At 37.7% G+C, this 20,252-nt stretch overlaps 1 protein-coding gene across 1 annotated transcript in view; it reads right to left on the bottom strand.

Annotated features, from left to right (window-relative positions):
* Nucleotides 1–20,252, bottom strand: part of anapc1 (anaphase promoting complex subunit 1) — a 155,367-nt gene that overhangs the window by 43,056 nt on the left and 92,059 nt on the right. Inside the window, exon 53 of the mRNA XM_085183667.1 lies at nucleotides 8,570–20,252. This exon is cut by the window's right edge and continues 24,789 nt beyond it. The gene's annotated coding sequence lies outside the window, so the exon portion shown is untranslated. The remainder of the gene's footprint in view (nucleotides 1–8,569) is intronic.

Genomic DNA, 20,252 nt, shown 5'->3' with positions numbered 1-20,252 from the left:
TTTAGCAGAAAATAAAACAGGTCAACTCTGGCCTCTAGGCTAAGATCTCCTCTGCTTCTTTGCTTTTCTTTGTCTACCTGGAAAGGTTGTAATAATAATAACACTCACACTACCACTACTACTTATTATTATTATTATTATTATTATTATTATGATTATTATTATTATTATTAGAAGAAGAAGAAGAAGAAGAAGGAAAAAAACAGTCCATCCATCCATGGATCCGTCCTCTTCAACTTATCCGTTTCAAGGCTGCAGGGGGGCTGGAGCCTATGTCATCTGTCACAGGGTGAGAGGACAGGTCGCAAGTGGCAAGTGTTTACCTTTAAGGTGTGCTGCTGAACTGAGAAAATATTCATTGATCATGTAGCCATGAAAGTATATATACATATATAAATATATCTTCCCAAGAGCCAGCCTATTCATTTCTGTCCTCTGTAACGGACAATTGTTTTTGGTATATCTCTTTTGACTTATTTGAGCTCCCCTATTAAGTACAGATGTACAAATAATAGAACAACCTGGGCTTTCTATTGATATCTCATTTGTTTGGGTGGCCTCTTTTATCTCCAAAGAGGAAGGAAATCACAAAAAAAGTTCAAGGAGAAGATCCTCTTTTCCTCAGTTCTCATGAGGATATAAACAAATATAAAAATGTATTATTTTATATGCATTTTTTGCAAAGTGAAGACCTGCAGGCTGCTTTGGAGTCAGGTGCATTCAGAAACATTAGCCATGTTGCACCATAAAACACTGACTATGCTGTTGATCCCTCTATATATAGCTTTTATAAACAACTGTTTCCATGGGGGGAGATGATTTGTATCCTATAACTGGTACAATTGTTTCTGATATTGATTCCCAGAACAAAGACTTAACAATACTTTCCCACACGGCTGTTCTCTCTACATGTCCTGTTCTTCGCCCTGACATAACTCTGTTTGGTTTACAGATCACGAAGAAGAATAGAAAGAGCCAAAAACAGTCATCTCACATTTAACGCAGGTAACCTGACACGAAGTCGAAACCGTGTGGTTTAACCGGGAAATGAGAGGGAGACTTTGGAGGCGGCAAAGTTATTGTTTCTTTAGTTTGGTACCAAAAAACGAAACAGATACGCACACTTTCTGCCTTCAAGTAAAATACTGCAAACTCTTTATAGGTATACAAATGCACTGTTAACCAGCTATTGTCATTTTACAGGCTCTTTATTCATGATTATAAAGCAGTAACTAATAATTTAAACTGCATGACAAGTATTGTTTTAAGTATTCTAATAGTTTTCCCTGAATAACCCATTCATTACTGATAGTTAACGAATACGATTTTGTTTGTGAATTACAATCTTAATATACTTTGCTCAGTATGAATGTCATAAGATGATTTTACTACAAGAATAATGTATTATTGTATTGATTTATTCCTATGTAAGAAAAACAAAAGTATCTCTTTTGCATCTCTAATTAAGAAGTTATTGACACAAATCCCTTAAACTTAATAATCTTGTCATTGCAGGAAACAGTCATACAGAATAACTTATTAATTACCATGTTATAACGACCAATAAAGCGCTCCTATTCTGCTTGTTATTACAATGTCCTATATGATGTCATTATGCCCTAATTTTCCAATGTAACTTGCATATATTTATTAAGGTTAATCCCTCCTGATATACAATGATTTTCATTAACTAATCATTTTTATTTGAAAGGAAGCCATCTGTAATGTTTTGCACAACCTCAGAGCATTAAAGATATATTAACACTTTGGTTTGCCTCTCAGTTCTTGAGCATAAGCTCTTTTTCTGAATAATTCTGTCCCATTACATTTTATATAAAAGTATTTTAGTTAGTTTACCATCATCTATGACAAATTGTTACACAGAACCTAAACCTGCATAATGTTTGATAGTTCTGACAAAACGGAGATTTGATCCTATTAAAATGGCAGATTGAGAAGAAATTAGTAGATCAATCCTTGCAGCTATAGTATTCAATATCTTTTATTTTACATTTGGTTGAAAGCACGATCAATTTCTTCATAGCTTTGCATTTTTCTTTCTATACAGAAGGCAGATGACTTAAAAACATGAACTTATAAAAGAGAAATGCACTGTTGTTAAAATGGAAAAATGAAGCACAGACAAGAAACACCACTAGAGGCTGACAGCACTTGTACTTTATTTACAGTAACTGTTCTGACTCCTTTAACTGAATGTGGCCATAGTATAGCATCAAAATGTTACACAAAGCAATATCAAACTGGGGCGAGTTCATTTTAAAGGATCATTTGAACCCTGTAACCTCCATATTTCACCAAGTGCCGTTTCTAACAGGACAGTCATTTTTCTCTGAGAGTTACCAAGAATAAAAGCCTACAAATGAGACAGCTAACCGTAGAATATGAGCTTCTGAAAACTTCTTTGTCATTTGTCTCTTACAACCCTGAGTAATGAGCAGAGTGATGTTTGTGCCGTTCTTAGTCATTTACTGTATCTTGAAGCATAATTCATGATGAGTAAAGGTGCAACAGAACACACACGCCCACGAACTAGTGACCTACTACTGTTTTCACCTTGACAGGATATTCAGTTTTAACATTTATTGATCTCAAGCCTGACATCTGACTCACACACCCTTATCCTGACTGTTGTGAAGGGTTTATCGTCATTTAGGGACACAGAAATCTCACTCAGAACGTGGCCTACAGCGCACACGCCCATGCGATACCACGCGCGCACACACACACACACCAAAAGTCACTTGACTTTCTGGAGCTCAGCACTTAGATTTTCATGTGAAATAAAAACAAACATGTGGGAGGCTCAGTTCTACAGAAATCATCATCAATCTATTGTCACACTATTTTAACTGTAACACAATACTTATTTCTACTAAGTCCACAAGTCATGTGGCACCTTGACCCCATGACTGAAAAAGTGTACAATACTGACTCATGAATTTCTACAATGAAAGGTTTTTAAGGACAATGTCATGGTTTCATGTTAAGACAAAACAAAACCTGTTTGATTCAAACCAATACTAAACTTTCGTGCACACACTTGCACACATGCATACAAAAGCATTTTTGCTAGTTCTTGCTTATGTTGTTTTTTCATCATCTTTATATAGTCACTTGTTTTGGTCTGTTCTCATTTTCTGGATTTACTGTAAAGCACGTATGAGATAAAAATATATTCGACTCACTAGTTTCTAGTGAACCTGAGTCAAAACTACTCTGATTTCATATACAGTCTTCTGCAGCTTTGGGCCTTTTCATGCCTATCAGAGTAAAAACAGCATGGCTGAAATATTTAAACTAGATAAAACATTTTGAATAGTAAATAAACCCTAAGCATACTGTAAATAGTAGAATTAGGATTTATTGTGCAGCTCACGTACTAGTTATTCCTGATCGTTGGAGCCAATTTTAAAAAGGTCACTCGTTCTGTCATATTCTACTTTCAAACAAATTCTCTTAATTTTTAAGGAAAGAGAAGTAAACTGAAAATTTTTATTTTTTTTATTGAGAAATATTACTGGGCACAGACCAAGTTGGGAACCCAATTGATTAATCAGTTACGTCAGGACAGTCTTAACAGTCCTTTATCTAACTTGCAGTATATTGATAAATCAGTTTTAATATATGTATTCATGGGCATGTGAGTGAAATACTATCAAACATTTAAATACGGCGTATTCTCAGACTGAGAACACAGCAGATCACTGTCGAGGGAGACGTGATGCAGAGTCATTTTCTGTTCTTCGGTTTCTACTTTAATTTTCTGGATGACACATAGCAGATTCTCACTTCTTCTATAGCTGCTCTTATCTGTCAAAGGCAAACCTTTAAATAAATAATTGTAACCCTGTCAAGTAAGTTGAAAAAAAAAATATCTGCAGCTGTCCTTATGAAGTCCCTATGTATGCATCTAAAGGTGCTTTGATGTGTAACATTTTAAGCCCAACTGAAAACTCTTAAAACTCATATTTTTAGTGGGTGAAGCTAAATTTGAGCTTATCCCTAACTGTACCTTTACCATTTTAATAATCACTATGAGTGTCACTTAAACTGCAGTAATTAAATCAACAAAATTAAAAAAAGAAGAAGATATGCTAAGAGCTTCACGGCTAATGTTCAGAGTGGGAATTTTCTGATAAAGTAAATTGTATCAGCACACATCCTTGTCTACTAAGTTAGACTTAGACAAAAAGACTTCACAGCGTGCCGTAAAAAATGTAATCCCTCTATAAGATTCACCAAACTTTCAAATGCATGTTATGAGCTGTCTAACCAAATCACAGGCCGAATTATGCTCTGAACGGATTAAGGACTGCATTTATTATACCACACTTCAGAGTTAGGGTGCACGTTCAGAAAAGAAACCAGAGGTATGGAGAAAAAAAGTGATTCCCAACTATATTCTCCAAATAACCTGTCACATAATTAACTTTATATAAAAAGCTTACCGCTCTCCGCGCAGTCCGCTCTCACCATCTGTTACTATTTGTATTTTTTCATTTCAACAAACATTTTTAAAGTTAGGATTAGATTGTTGGTGGATCTTAAATATTAAGAGCTAGCTGCGTAAGAGGCTGTTTCCACCAATAGAAATATGCAAGGCAGCTAATTAATTAATGTGAAGTGAACAATGTATTTCAGAGGACTCCTTCACATGACTGATGAACGGTTTAGATGGGTGTTTACCAAAGGATGAGGCATGAATGACAACTACCTTAAAAACAGTAAATTTTAAATGTATGGGAGTGGGAGTGTGTTTGGCGTTTCTCTACCCGGCAACAGAGAGCTGAGTCATCTCTGTCACAGCACTCCCACGCCTACCCACGCTGCACTGCTCTCGGTCTCTGTTGGCGGTGGAGATGCATGGCCACGGACACGATACCAAAACTAACTGCATCACTTCATTCTGGCCCACAGGTGACAAAAACATACATTTACCGTAAACGGGGGGAGCCTTGGCGGAACAGGGCTGGCATAGGTGGGTGTGAGTGCATTGTGTGTATGTGTCGTGTGTGAGTGAGTGTGCCATCTGACAATACATGGAAACTGATACCAATTATCAAACATTACGAAAAGTGCGTGGACCGAAAGGAGTGTTTGAAAGAGCGTTGTGTTTCTATGTACATATTTTGACCTTAATTTCATACAGCCATGCAGCCCAAAGTGCTTCATAAAGCATGATTAGTATTGTGCAGACCAAGCATGGCCTAACAGTTAGAACTTAATGAAGCTCAAGGTCAAATACATCATTCCAGTGTGAGTAGAGAAATGGCACTGCTGATGCATTTTTGGCATGTAAACAGTTTAAAAGGGATTTACATGTAAAAAAGGGAAATCTTTCATCTTAAATGATGATTTAAGCCTAAACATGAGGCAGATGTAAGGCTTCCCAGAAGTCCACATTAACACACTCCCATAATATTTGTCTGATTAAATAACCCCATGTGATCTAACTACCTCTGGGCAGTTTGTTTAGCTTGCACAGCTGTTTCACTTTATCATGTTTTAATTAGTCGTTCGACTCCTGTTTTCAGCCTGAATGTTTTTGTGCACAGGACAAAAGTGACAGGTTTGTAACTTCTTGAGCCCAAATTATACTTTCCATATCCAATGAGCCACAAGGAACTGAACAATAAATTCTCCAGCTGCATATTTCAGAGGTTTTGAGCCATGTCATGACATCCACAAGCTGTATACGCGAACAAGACTCAGCATGTCTCCAGTGTTTCTGTCTATAAAGAAAACTCAGCATATTACTGGACAGAAACATAGAGCAACTGTCTGCATTTGTCCAAGTGACAACTTTGTACAAAAATACACATCTATGTAGTTAATAAGTTAAAAAAAGGCTTTTGTAGAACATTTTGTAAAATATTGACTTTGACACTATGGCATCAATCATTGGTTAATGAAAAATGCAGTAAGAAACTTTAAGCTGAGCATTTTTGTTGTTGCTATTTTGTTGTTTGTATGTGACAAAAGCAGTGAATCTGACTAAGAAACTGAGGGAAACTCATACTGAAGCGATCCATCGATTACAAGCGAAGCCCACCTTAAAGCATACTGTACTTTAACGTCCTTTGGACAAATGAAAGCTATCATTTACAAAATGAACATCATGTTGTCTCAATTACACCTTGGAATTAACAACTGAAACCCTAAACTCATAAGGCTTGTGTTTACTGGCATCATAGATCGAGGGAGCTGAGGGTTATCTTCCCGTTAAAATCTATTAAACTGGGCCTCTACTTGCAAAAGGAAGAGTCGCCCCTTGCTGATCATTGGAAACCATGAAAGTTTAAGGCACTTGCACACTGGCTTCACTTTCCAGAGCTGAAAGATTTTTAGCAAGCACAAAGCTAGAAATGCTCACTGTCCAGCTATCACGTTTTTCACGGCATGCAAGACTGTGTCCGCAGCTACAATGATAAATGCAACTCACATTTATTCTGGATAAAATTACTCTTTTTACTGATACAATTTGAGCCATTTTGTCTAAAACCTTCCTTATTTATTCAACTTTCATTGCAAAAAATGCTACTCCGTGTGAAAACATGATTTTAGGTGTCTTAGTGGGCTACAACCATTAAGGTGGTGACTCAAACAAAGAACTGGCTAAAAATATCGCTGCTGCTAATAGATTTAATAGACAAAGTCAAATATGAATCTGTACATTTTTATAGCTGACTTAATCTACACCAAAGAGCTGAGCTCCATTTGCTATACCTGGTCGATAAATAATTTAAACGTCACCTGTCACGAAAATGGCAAACTGGGGTAAAGGCTGTGTGGTGCAAAGTTGAATTAGATCATGAACAAATCTCTCACTTTTTTTGGAAGCAATGTACCACACAGAGTACCAGCTAGAATCCCAGTAGCTAGTTCTCCAGTAGCTTACCCAGTTTCGTTTTATATTCGTCCATTTTTCTCACTCAGAAATTTAAATATGCAAGTTTCCATTTGCCACTGAATGCAGCATTAACATGAACTACAGCTGATATAGCTCGATTTTGTGATTTTGGTCAGATAAACAGATACAAGGCAACATTTGGTGTGTATATGTTTGTTGTTTCTGTCACTGCAGATCAAACGGCAAAGCAATGCTCAGTTAGCGCTTGATAAAAATAACCGTCTAGTAATCCGGGGCGAATGTGGCTCAGGGGGTTGGGAAGCGCATCTGTAACCGGAAGGTCGCTGGTTCGATCCCTGGGCTCTCTGTCCTGGTCATTGTGTCCTTGGGCAAGACACTTTACCCTACCGCCTACTGGTGTTGGCCAGAGGGGCCGATGGCGCAATATGGCAGCCTCGCTTCTGTCAGTGTGCCCCAGGGCAGCTGTAGCTACAACTGTAGCTTGCCTCCACCAGTGTGTGAATGTGAGAGTGAATGAATAGTGGTATTGTAAAGTGCCTTGAAAAGCGCTATATAAATCCAATCCATTATTAATCTTCCAGCTTTTATTTACCAAGTGATAGTCTAATTACTTTTATTTATTTATTTACTTTTGCAATCTATGCCTCACTGTATGTCTGGCACGTTATAATAACGCTGCAACCTGTGAAGCAATAAAGCCCTCACTTCTAGCTAGCCTACTCAAAAAGGCCTTTCTGTTCATTCAAAATGTGAATCTGGAGCGCAGCATAATGTTTGTGTTTTTGATTTTCCTCCTCATAAGCATGACTTTACACAGCTTACAGATCTTTGCGTCAGTGCGGGCTGTGAAACTCCCACTAACGTCACTGAAATACTCATTCTTGTACACAGACTGATCAAAGTGATTAACGTGCTCCTGATCTGGAACTCTTTGATCCCCTTGTTCCATTTGCAAACAGCTGCTTCAATATCACCAGGAGATACAATACCGCCACTTTCACTTTAGCCCTTTAGAGGTGCGGTCAGTGCGTCACACTATGATTAAATGACTAAGTTTAGAGTTACTGTACATGCCAAGTGCCGAATATAGCCAATATCTGCCACAACCTGTCCGACTGCCAACTAACTCAAAACATTTTTCTTCACAGTGCTATTTACCATCTCTTTCATTCTCCACAGTCAGATTTTTCATTACGTTTCCTATTTTTAACCCATCTCAGCAAAAGGCGAACCTGTGTTTTGCATGCTATGCTATTTTGTGCTGTAGGAAAATCACCCCGTGTGCTCTATTTTTAAAAAAAGCAGCTTATTAACGTCTTTTTCTTTACTTAAGAGGGATAAAACGAACTCAAATGGCTCCGCAATCAAATTCATAAGGTTCCGAAACATTTGTAACATCTTCATGCTAGTACCTGATTCCTTCCTGCTCTTTAAGATTGTATTTTCTCTACTTTTATAAATACACAATGTGTGATCTTTCCTTTACTTTGATCTATTTTACCAAATGTCTTAAAGAAGCAAAGCTTTTCTACAACATCTGCAGAAATTACTACCGAGCGGCACACAGATTAAAATATGAAAGAAGAGAGTTTCCTAGAACTGTTTTTCTTCTAAGTCTGATAAACATCAGTCAGTGCTAAAAAAACAAAGCTAATGTCCAGCTTGAGGTTTACTTACCAGTTTGTCTCTCCTCATCCTCATCTTCATCAGAAAGTCAATGAGAACTAAAAGGGTAGAGAAAGAAAGAGAGAGGAAAAAGAAGAAGGAATGTTTTAATCACTCTGAAGGAAGCCAGTTATCTTCCCACTCACATTGCTGAATATCCTAGTCAGGCAGACACACAGCACATGCACACTCTCTCATACACACACACACATACACACATAAATACACACTCAGAGATGTCTCCAAAGGTCAAGATGAATCAGGAGGAAGAGAGAAAAGGTGGTGGACAGAGACAAAGGGTGAGAGTAAAATAGAAAATAAAGATCCAGAATAGAAAAGAAGAATGAATAGAATGTAAAAAGCAAAGCAAATGACAGAGGGAGGAGAGAAAGCACAGAGAGACTGGAGAGAGAAAGAATGAAATGCATGGCTCGGCTGAGTCATCAGTAACCACCACTTCCTCCAACGCACAGAGCTCTACTAATGACTGGCCAACTTCTGGGTGTACACACACACACACACACACACACACACACACACACACACACTTAACCTGCCATCTATCTACTTTCCACTTCAAACTCTTTTCCTTTAAAGCAGGAAAAGAGTGTGTCTGTCCATCTTTGTGAGAACTAATTTAAATCAAAAACAAAAAACCACTGAAACTGAGGCTGTTTACGCTTGTCCTAATTCTGAGACAGGACACTGAGACAGAACTTCAGTGTGCTGTCCAAGGGTTCAGGTGGGGGTTAGGAATTTAGTTGTTATAACTGAAGTTTCTCCAATGTGCTTTGTAATTCCTTTTCTCACCGAGAGTCCTCACAAGCCTCAAAGTGCAAACATGTGTATGTGTATTTAGGAAAAAGCCTGAGAAGGCATGTCATGAGCCGACCCCACGGTGTGTGTCATGAGAAAATGGCACAACAACCAGACAGTTTTCCCTTTTCCCAGAATTCCCAGGGGCATGGTCTCTTAGCTTTCATGTGTTGGGGGAGTTACTTTCCTTCACACCCACAAGCTAAAGGGCTGGAGAAACCAGGCTAAGTGCCTTGGTTAAAGAAATAGCTCAACAGTTGCATATTTGAAGCTTATTGGTCTGATATCCACCAGTTCAAAAAGAACTGATAGATTTGCTGGCAATAAAATACAATCTTCCCAACTTCAGTAGATTGTACACCATTACTTGTTCTGACCAGCAGGCTTTACTACACAGGCTAGCTTTAAAGGTAGCACTAGACTGAGCACATGTTTAGTGTAGCTTTGCCTAAAGACTGAAAGTACTGTAGCAGGACAAAAGCCCACTGACAACTCTAAACCTCACTTATTAACCACAAAGAATCTTGCTCTTATTTAATGTGTTCTCAAGGAGAATTGTAAAAAAGTAACTAATTGGGTTTCTAGTAAACAAAGTTCTACAAAATTGTTCTACAAAGGAACAATTTCCTGATTACACTAGATAATTATCTTATGCACAACAGGTTGCCTAACATGCTATAATTTTTACTTTTGGTTTAGAACACCGTTAACCCTTTATAGGACACTAACTGAAACACTTGAAAATTCCAATTTTCAACCTTACACTTTTTTTATACGTTTGTGTTTCTAGAAAACTGCAGGTCTACCGAGATTTTCCTGAACAACCATCTCTAGGATTTAGAGAGAAGTGTCTGAAAAGGAAAAAATATCCAGTTCCCACAGTTCTCTGAGCAAATATGTCTTGTTGATGTCAGAGGTCAGAGGAGAATGGCCAGACTGCTTTGAACTGACAGGAAGGCAACAGTAACTCAAATAACCACTCATTACAAAAGTATGCAGTATACAGCAACAGAAGACACCACCTGGTGCCACAACTGTCAGCTAAAAACAGAACACTGGGGGGTGCAATTTGCATGAAAGCATGGCTCCATTGTGCCTGTATCAGTGGTTTGGGCTGATGGTGATGGGGTAATGGTGTAGGGATATTTTACTGGCACACTTTGGCCTCTTTAGTACAAACTGAACATCATTAAATGTCACAGCCAACATGAGTATTACTGTTGAAAATGTCTGTTCCTTTATGATCATAGCATACCCATCTGTGGTTATGCTGTGATCATAAATGGTATACCAATCATCTCAAACTGGTTTCCTGAGTATGATCATGAGTTCACTAGACTCAAATGGCCTCCACAGTCTCCAGATTTCATTCTGATAGAGCATCTGCATCATGCATGTGAAGCTGAACAATCTGCAGAAACTGTGTGAAGGTATGATGTCAATATGGACTAAAATCTCCGATCTATGTCTCCAGCACCTTTTTGAATCTATGCCAGGAAGAATTAAGGTAATCCTGAAGGCAAAAAGTGATCAAATTCAGTAGTAGCAATGTGTAACTAATTAAGTGGCCGGTGAGTGTATGTAGCCATCAACAACCATATTTTTATGTCTTATAAACATGTAAAACTTGTTAACTTCAAAGTTATTTATGGGCTTTTTCTTCAGGTTTGACAAGGTGACAAGATTAGAGCATTTCTCAAAAATGTTTAATCCTTAAATGCCCAGTTACCACTTGTGATTTAGGAAGTGTCTGCAAGTGCAGCATCAATGTACAAGCTATATATAATTGCACAAGTGAAACTCAATAGATCTCTGAGGTCAAAACTGGGAATAAGACTGATGGTGAAAGTGCAACTTTAGGACAATAAGTCTGATGAACTGTAATGACCGATGAATCACAATAGCAATGACCTCAGGGGAAACAAACAAGGCTGGGCACAAGCTTTAAGCCACTTGGTGTGATTTCTTTTAAATCCTCCATCATTGCTTTTATTGAAATGGCTTTATTTCACGTGAATGTGTTTTATTTATCAGAGTCCTTAACCCTCTCAGGCTCAAATTAAACTTTTTGTTGCTAATGCACAACCAAGTCCAGCAGTGGTACTTCTGAGTAAAAAAAACTCATAAAATATGTATGTGGGGTGATCAGGTTGTTAGTTTTTAACTGTTGCAAATCTGCAACGCCTGCCTTGAGAGGGTTAAGCATTTGCATTTTTATCATGACCAGCACTTTTGGTGACATTTAGATACTTGTCACCTTGCCTGGCATTAATACATATTAACAGAGCATTAATACAAAATCTAAAGTGAAAAAAAATTACTGGATCATTCTGAAAGTGTATCACCCTATTGCTAATTCTTTGCTTTTTATATCCATCTACGCATCTACAGTAACTTTTTGCCTGACATACTCCATTACAGTTTGCACTGACATTATGAATCAGTCTGCCTCTGGGGTTATCGTAATACAACCCCCCACGTCCAGCTCCATCTCCTATCCAGAGGAATTCATGGGAACTCTGAGCCAACTTCGTAAATACACGTTTCCTCCTCTGCAGTTCCCACACTTTTCCCAACACACTTACATACACACACATACACACCCCTATTATATACCAATAGACAGAGACAAGTATAGACTTGGGCATGGTGTCTCATGCAAATTGTGCATAGTCATACTGCCAGTAGCAGAAGATTACACCGGATGCTACTGTAGTTCAGGCTGGTTAATTACTGTATATTGCTGATGAACAGGATATGACAGTTTTGCAGCATTACCGCTACAATGCAGGCTCTATATGGTAATCTCTGGTAGAAGACCATTCGGCATGCATTAGCACATGCTTCAGTTACGGCAGTTTATTAAAAGGGAGATAGGAAACTTAGCTGCTCTGTGAAACTTGAATCATTTTTTGTTTATTACAAATAAAGCAACAGAACCATATCGTCTCCCATTTCAATTGATGAGCAAAACGTGCTACAGTCGTAAGGCCTAAGACCATATAGCCATGTAGCATTTAGCTAAAAGCTAGGCTACATGTCAACTTCATCATGTTAGTGCTTAATACAACAGTGCTGATGTATGTACAATGCTAATAATCTTAAATTAAGACAGTGTGTGTAAAAGTGTATATCACGTCCAATTAGTGGGGAATAAAGCCACTGCAAGTGGAGTGTGAATGACCAGGGAAAATAAAAGAGCGAACGTAAACTGAAATAATATCATTTTTATGTGAAAAATAGACAAAGAAAAAAGAATATGCTTATGCTTGTGCTGCTCTGTGTTTACATCTGTTTATTTTGTGTCTATACCTATAAATGTGGGGGCATGAACTGGTTTTGGAAGTTAGGCTTACTAGAAGAACAATAAAGTGTTAAAACCATGCTTATAGCGCTTTAAGAATTGGTCATCAAATAACATTTCAAATATATGAACTGGGAAAGCCGTAACCCAAGTAAGCACCCTACAGATTCCCCCAAGTTGCCAACCGCTTGACTTTCTGCCATGCCACTGTAAATCACATTTACAAAGGCAGCTGCGGAAATGAGTCATGTGAGGTTAAATGGGCAGTGTGTGTCAGCATAAGTGGAAATCAGTCATCGTTTTTGTGACTTAAAGTAAAATAAGCCCACCAGTTGCTACCTGACTGGCTATTGTTTCATTTGAGAAGTCAGCAAAATACATAATGTAAGCTGTCCAAACAGAAACCATGTGGAGCCCAACAGAAAATCAAAGTATCACCTTTCTTATAATGACTTTGACAGAGTTATACATGCTCTTATCATGACATGACTAGATTATTGTAATCCTTTCTATGTAGGTTTACCACAGTCATCACTTTGTTAGCTTCAGCTAGTAGAAAACGCTCTTTGACGTTTAACTGGGACGGGAAAACATGAACATATTACACTAGTTTTAGCTGCACTCATTAGCTCCTTGCAAATTTTGGGATTAATATTAAGGTTTATTGATGTTGTAACATCTTCAGGCTAGTACCTGAACATTTCTCTTGATTGGCTTATTAATGAACACACTCCTGTAAGAGCCATGAAGTATGGTAATCAGCTGATCCTCAATATTCTAAGATCTAGACTTAAAAACAGAGGTGTCCGAGCTTTTTAAGTTGTTGCCCTATGTCGTTGGAATACTTTACCATTTGATAATAGAACTGTTTCTATTTTTAAGTCTTTGCTCAAGACTCTGTTCTGCTCTCTGGCCTTTAATTCAAGCTAAGCTAAGCTAAGCTAAGCCTTGATATCGTATAGTTATCATTCTTGTCATTAATATTAATATCATTTTATACTGGCTGTCTGTGAAGCACTTTGGTCAGCCTTGGTAAAAGTGCTTTACAAATAAACTTGACCAAGAATTCAAGCCATTTCAAAATTCCAAGGCATTCTAGTGTGAATAAAAGTAGATCAACTAATTGGGAACCACTCTTAAACCTTGCCATACCAGATAATCTCACAACCCAGAAGAAGCTGGGAAGCCATTACCCTGTAAAAATCTCCATTAACGCCAAATAATGTGATCATCATTAAACTTACAGAGAAAGACTTTCCCTACGTGCCAACTGTCTCTGGGGTAAAATTCACCCTGAAAATGGTGGATTAAAAAAAAAGAAATAACCAGGCAGTCAATATGAACAGCTGCCACAGATAAACATGCAAAGAAAACAAAAATCCACAGAAACTGAAACTTTATCTGCCTTATCAAGAAAGTTCAAGACGTCACAGTACAGCACACAAACACACAAACACACGTACACACACAGAATAAGGATTAAAAACAATTAAATAAAAATTAAAAATTAAATTAAAAATATTTTTTTAAATTAGGTTGTTTTCAACAGTTTTAATAAAACAGTTACCAAGAAATTAGCTTAGGTGTTCCAAAACAGAAAAACAAGCCTGTTTACTTCACTGCCACGTAGCTCTGCTGAGTACATGCACAGAAATCAAGAGAGAAAGTAAGACACTGAGAAATGCTGGCTCAGCAGAGTGCTCATTGTGGGAGGATTGTGGGAGATTGAGTCTATAGATGAGTCAAGGAGCCATTACACATATTATCAGAATGAATAGCATGGCAGTCTATCTTTAGTGTCCGTGTGGGAATCAAATATGAGTTGTACAGCTGGGATATGGCACTAAACATTCTACCATACCATAAAGACAATGTGGGGTTTTTTTTCACATTTCCTGCTACTCTTCGAATGTTATAGTTTAAAAAAAGCAAGTCTTTATGAATTATCACCTGAAGACATAATAGTATGGTACTGTCATCTTTGTCTACAGTATATGTTGTAGCTGTGTACTGACACCTTTAACATTATTATACTTTGCTGATTTGAAGTAATTAGCAAACAAACTCTGAATAGGCCTGTTTTCCAGTACCTGAAAAGCTCCCAGTCTCTGGCTTGATCAGTTGAAATGTCCCATGACTTTCCTAAACAAATCTGAGACAGTGAAATAGAACACAAATCCATCTTTTCCCATTTTCTTTCCTTTAAAAGTCACCAGTGTTGTGCCTTTCAAATAGCCCATGGTGAAATTTACAACCAAATTATGACCTATGCTGTTTATATGCTCAGATGGGCTTTTTGACTGCATTGCTGTTGTAGTATTTCTGAAAGTTCAAGGCATTTTATCTTCATTTTTATCAGTGGCTTGGTGGGCTTGAAATGCATGAAACCAGTTTTGCAGATTGCATCTTGTGCAAACATGACTGGGTAACACCGTAATTTTGATGGCTGTTGCATCACATTTGCAAAACTCTGCCTTCTCATAAATCTAAAGCAGGATGAAATCTTGATTGTTAGCAGTTTACTGACCAAGTGTTTAGTTGCTTTAACCCTATATGTATAAATATTTAGTTGCCTTAACCGTATAAGAACAATTAATTGATCTAAAAAAAAAAAAAAAAGGCAGGATGTCATTCTCTGTGTTCTCTTGACAGCAGTACATTAACTGTGTCACCAACTCCTATTTAAATGAAAGGTTGCTATCCTAACACATTTGTTAATCTAAAAAAACCTTAATAGTATATCTTAAATGTTAGTAAACAACCTTTAAACTGGTGCCACACACTTATACTCCAGTTTTTTCCCACCTAGTCGGCTTTTTTAATGTTGCTAAAACAACCACTAACACTACAAACTGAAGTATGTTTGTACAAAGTATTTAAAAATTCACACGACAGCTTAACTTTAAGAGTGCAGGTAGCATGTGAAAAAAAATCTGTTGAATATTGGGGATGCGTTTAGTGCTCAGTGGTACGTGGAGCAATAACCAACAGTGAGACCTGCTCACGAGGCTGAAGATGAAGTTGGTGAAGTCAGATTTCTTCTGACTTGATGCTTCTGGCACTTGAGGTTTGAACCACAAGTTGGTGGTGCTTCTGTGCCAACAGCCAGAGCTGTGTGCGTGAGATGGCCAAATAAAAGATATCCACTTTCTGTGACATCACAGAGAGTAAAGAATAGAAAAAAAATGAGTGTTTAGAGCCTGAGCTTTGCACATACATTAATATTCATGTGGCTATGTGCAATACGACCATCCACTACTGTAAAATGGATTTTCTTAACAGAAAAACCTAATGGGATCCCTTTAATGGCACTTTTTATTTGACTTGGCCTTTAAGAGCCAATAAAAGTTGAAATGTTGCTGCACTTACTTGAACTATGTGAAAAAAATATATTTGATCTCACCTTAGGATTTCCATTATGTCATCTCTCTGCCAATACTTTTCCATCTTGTCAAAAAAACACTCCCTCCTCTGTCCTCTAAACCATGAATTTGCCATTATTGGTCGCTGCAGTGGCGGCGCTGACGTAAGTGGAACAATTTGTCTGGTAATGTTTTGCATGGAAACACTGTTAGGCAGAAGGACTCAGAGATTTTACAAGTGGGAATAATCCAGCACCCACACAGCCATTTACTGTATCTCACTTTTTCTGTTACTGTCACGCTGCGTTCATTTATCATAAGTATGAACAGAATCAAATAAACACTGTGTATCAGTATGGTAGTCACTTGTTTTGTTTGTTTAAAATTCAGATTTTATGGGACTCCTTGGGTAAGGCATACCGATTCTTTTAGCTTTCACCATCACTACGAAATACAGTAAATCACTGTTACACCTACACACATTAGTCACATGAAGTTAAACGTGCACAAGTAGAAATCTTATCATATAAGGAAAAAAGCTTGCACATCACAGAACTCCAGTTTTAACTTTTTTTCTGGCAATGGACGGATGGATTTATGGACGGATGTTCCTTGTGCAAGCAAAATACTTACTGCCAGACTGACTGCTAAAAGCGCAGCAAAAATTCACTGTTGTAAGTGGACCAAACCTCCAGTATGACAATGATCTCAGCAATTTAAGAATATGTGAATTTAGCAACACGGACCCACGAGAGCCTCAAAAATGACCACCAAGACAATACACAAAAACATGTGATTGCCTTGGATTTATGTTTAATTTAAAATAATAAATAAATTAATTCCCTGTCTCCCTTTAATTTTCTCTCCTTATACAATTCCCACAATCTCACCCCCAGCTTTTGGTCTCATCTCCTGCTTATTCAGACTGGGCCAGTCCAGGGTTATGACTCAGAGGGAACAGGGCTATGACTCAACCCCACTTTTAGTTTCCAGGTGGTCTTAGATCCCATTGTGCTCCTGATTGGCATTCAAAGACATATGAACAGGCATAGAAGTGTGAGGAGGCACAATTCCCTCACAAACACTGCAGACTATTTGTCTGCAAGGGAGTCAATGTGGAGTCCCAATGTCTGCATCCTAAGATTTTGCATGTGATTGTGGGAAGTAATGTGCATATCCCTGGATGTTGTGTGTGTGTGTGTGTGTGGTCCAATGGATTGAGCATCTGTGGCAGTGAGACAAAGAAAATGTGTCTGCTTTGAGTGAGACCACCAAGGCTATGTCTGTGTCTATATCACAGGTCCATTAGTGACTCAGTCCCATAAAAACTCATTTAAACACATTTATCTAATACTTGACATGTCCCAGACGTTTAACATTTGGCAGCTGATTAATGTATCTACTACTATAAACTTACAGATTTTATCAGTTTAGCAAGAAAAAAAATCATAAACAAATAACAATTACAAATTAGGTAAGTTATTTAGGAACTGGGACTTACCAAGTGTAACTCTTCAGTTAAAATTGTGGACAATTATTGGTCATTAAAGGTAGCCCATGTCAAAGGAAAGAAGCAAAAGACCACACTATAATGTTTCATCAACATCTGGCTATAGGCCTATTCACTTTCTCTTCTCACTCAAAGGTATGAGTACACGCCATCCAGACAACACTGGAGGCGTCATCTACGTTCCATTTTCTGACTGGAAACAAATGAAAGCCAAAGTTTCCAGGTCACTCTGTGTCTGACTTTCACATTTGTCTCCAAAATAAGACTTTAAGACAGGCTGTGTCTCCAAATCACCGCCCAGTCAAACCAAAACAAACTAAATCCAGACTCCTCCGCCTGCCACAGTGTGGAAAGTTATACGTAAACAGAATCTGCTCCTTTATATAAAGTGATATCTTTCTAATTAATGGCAATTAAAATGTAATTTGTTTTGAAATGTTAAAATTAGAAACAATAGCATGCATGTGAAGAAAATGTGCCACCTCTGATCTTAGACTACTTTACTGTATGCAATAGACACATGACAATGAAAACTAGTGACATGGAGTCAAAAATGGAAATGTTTTGAAGTACAGGTGTGGTCAGAAGTAGTGTTCATTTTGGTGACCAATGATTTTTGTTATGTTTTCGTCACTGACCGTCATTTTTGCCCTGACGAAAACAAGATGATAACGAAATAAAATTTAATGCACAAGGACAATAACAAGGATGAAATGTACTGACAATTTAATCTGTCAGACCCTAGATGCACACATATCAGCTGCCCCTGACAAACAGCATGGTGTTGGGTGGGGTGGGAGGGCTTCAACCTCCTCCCAGTATCCCTGTATCTCGTGATGCGTTTTCACGTTTCAAATATCAACACCTGGGACATACGCACACATTTTGGATTTGACGTTAAAAAAAAAAACACTTTGAAAACTGCGTGGCACAACTTTCACCATTAAAAACACTTTTTTTTTTTTAAACTAGATCTAAATTTGCTGTCAAAATTAACACTGTTCAGAAGATTAGACACACTTAGTCCAAAGTTACCATGACATGCACCCCCATGATGAATGTACTTATAACTTATGCCACCTGTAATTCAACTAGTCACTTTGTTGAAGCATTTGCCCCCAAATCCCTACTGTATTCTTCTCCTTAGGTAAGTGCCAAAAATTATAGTTAGTTTAGACTTAATTTTAAAATTTAGGACCATTAAGTATTTTTGTGTCTGCAGACTTGACACAATTTTTTTTATTCCTGCTTTCTAAGAACAGCCACAGCTGCTGTCTGCTTCAGTTCATGTTATTTCCAATGAGAGTTTCACACAGTTTGAAAGTGCCTTCCGGTGCAGTTTCAACATTTGACTTTTGACAATTTGGACATAAAAAATTCACTGAATTTTTTCATTTTGATGTATCTGTGTGAAATTTTGTCAAATTTAGTCTATGAAAAGAGCCAAAAAGAGCTTTGGCAAGATCACAGTGAAGAAGCAAGTTAATGTACGTGCCAAAGAAGAAGAAGAAAAAAAAAAAGACAAATTGCATCAGATGTGAAAACGTTATTGTGGTCACTAGAGGCTATCAGATATAAAACCCAAGAATATAATGGCTCCACCCAAGTGCTGCACAGAAACATAAGATCTTCTGCCAGTCTGTGGTTGCCAGTGTCATTTATTTTGCTGTTGTCTGCTGGGGGTGGGCATCATCAGCTTCCAGAGAAGCCTGGAAGCATCATTACTCAGAATTTGATGGCATTTTGAGTCAGTGAGGTACATGAGGTCAATGAACAAACTGCTCTCCATCATGGACAACCCATCACACCCTTTCCACTCCACACTTCCACACCACTTCCTCTCCCTCAGACTGACTCAACCTCACAAAGAACGCTTCGGGAAACCCTTCCTACTGCTCTCTATACTATTCATACTGTGATAGGTGATGCACACCTGCCAGGGATAAGATCCCAAACATATTTTTGTGTTTGGGATCTTCATGCAGCTGCTTTTCTAGGATTTATAGTGTACTTGTTATTTGTTAATGCAATTTACATTATACTTCTCTCTTAGGCGCTGTCAGTCTTACTTTTACAGTTTTTTGTCACTGTTACTACCTCATCATATAAGGTGCCTGTGGCATTTGTAATGTTAACTGTGTTGTTTATTTGTTGTTTATTATAGACAGCCCTATTTTTATCCATCTATAAGAAATGTGAAAAGGTTATCGAATGACTCCTTTTTGCTAAAGGCCTAGTATAATGCTGTTTTCAATGGAAATATGTCTAAATGCATAACCTTTGTGAAACAGTTCATCCTATTCTGAAAATGCTTTTTGATTTTTCAAATATTCCAGGCAGTCCAGAAATCCTGAGTTTTGTCACAGGACCATAAAAAGTTGAGTAGATGGCCTTTGATATTGTTTTACATGTTCCTACATATCTGTCACAGTCTTTTCATCCCATGTCAGGCTTAAAATCACTTTCCCGTGTCTTCTTGAAAGTCTGGTTGTAAGTCTAATTATAAAAACAACACACAGATGCTTCATGAGCTTTGCTAGTTAGAAAAAATTGCAGCAATAATAGCATTTCAGTCTAGTTTTGGGAGTTTGTAAGTTACAGTAGTTTGCAGATACTGAAAGAATTGAGGCCTGGGTATTCAAAAGTGTTATACACAATTTATGGTACATTCAGAACGGTCGAGACAAAAACATCCCAGAAGCT

This window comes from Neolamprologus multifasciatus, chromosome 13 (assembly GCF_963576455.1).
Source record: "Neolamprologus multifasciatus chromosome 13, fNeoMul1.2, whole genome shotgun sequence".
NCBI classification, from domain to species: Eukaryota; Metazoa; Chordata; class Actinopteri; order Cichliformes; family Cichlidae; genus Neolamprologus; species Neolamprologus multifasciatus.
The sequence above is the reverse complement of the archived record's forward strand: the minus strand, read 5'-3'. Positions and strand labels throughout refer to the sequence as shown.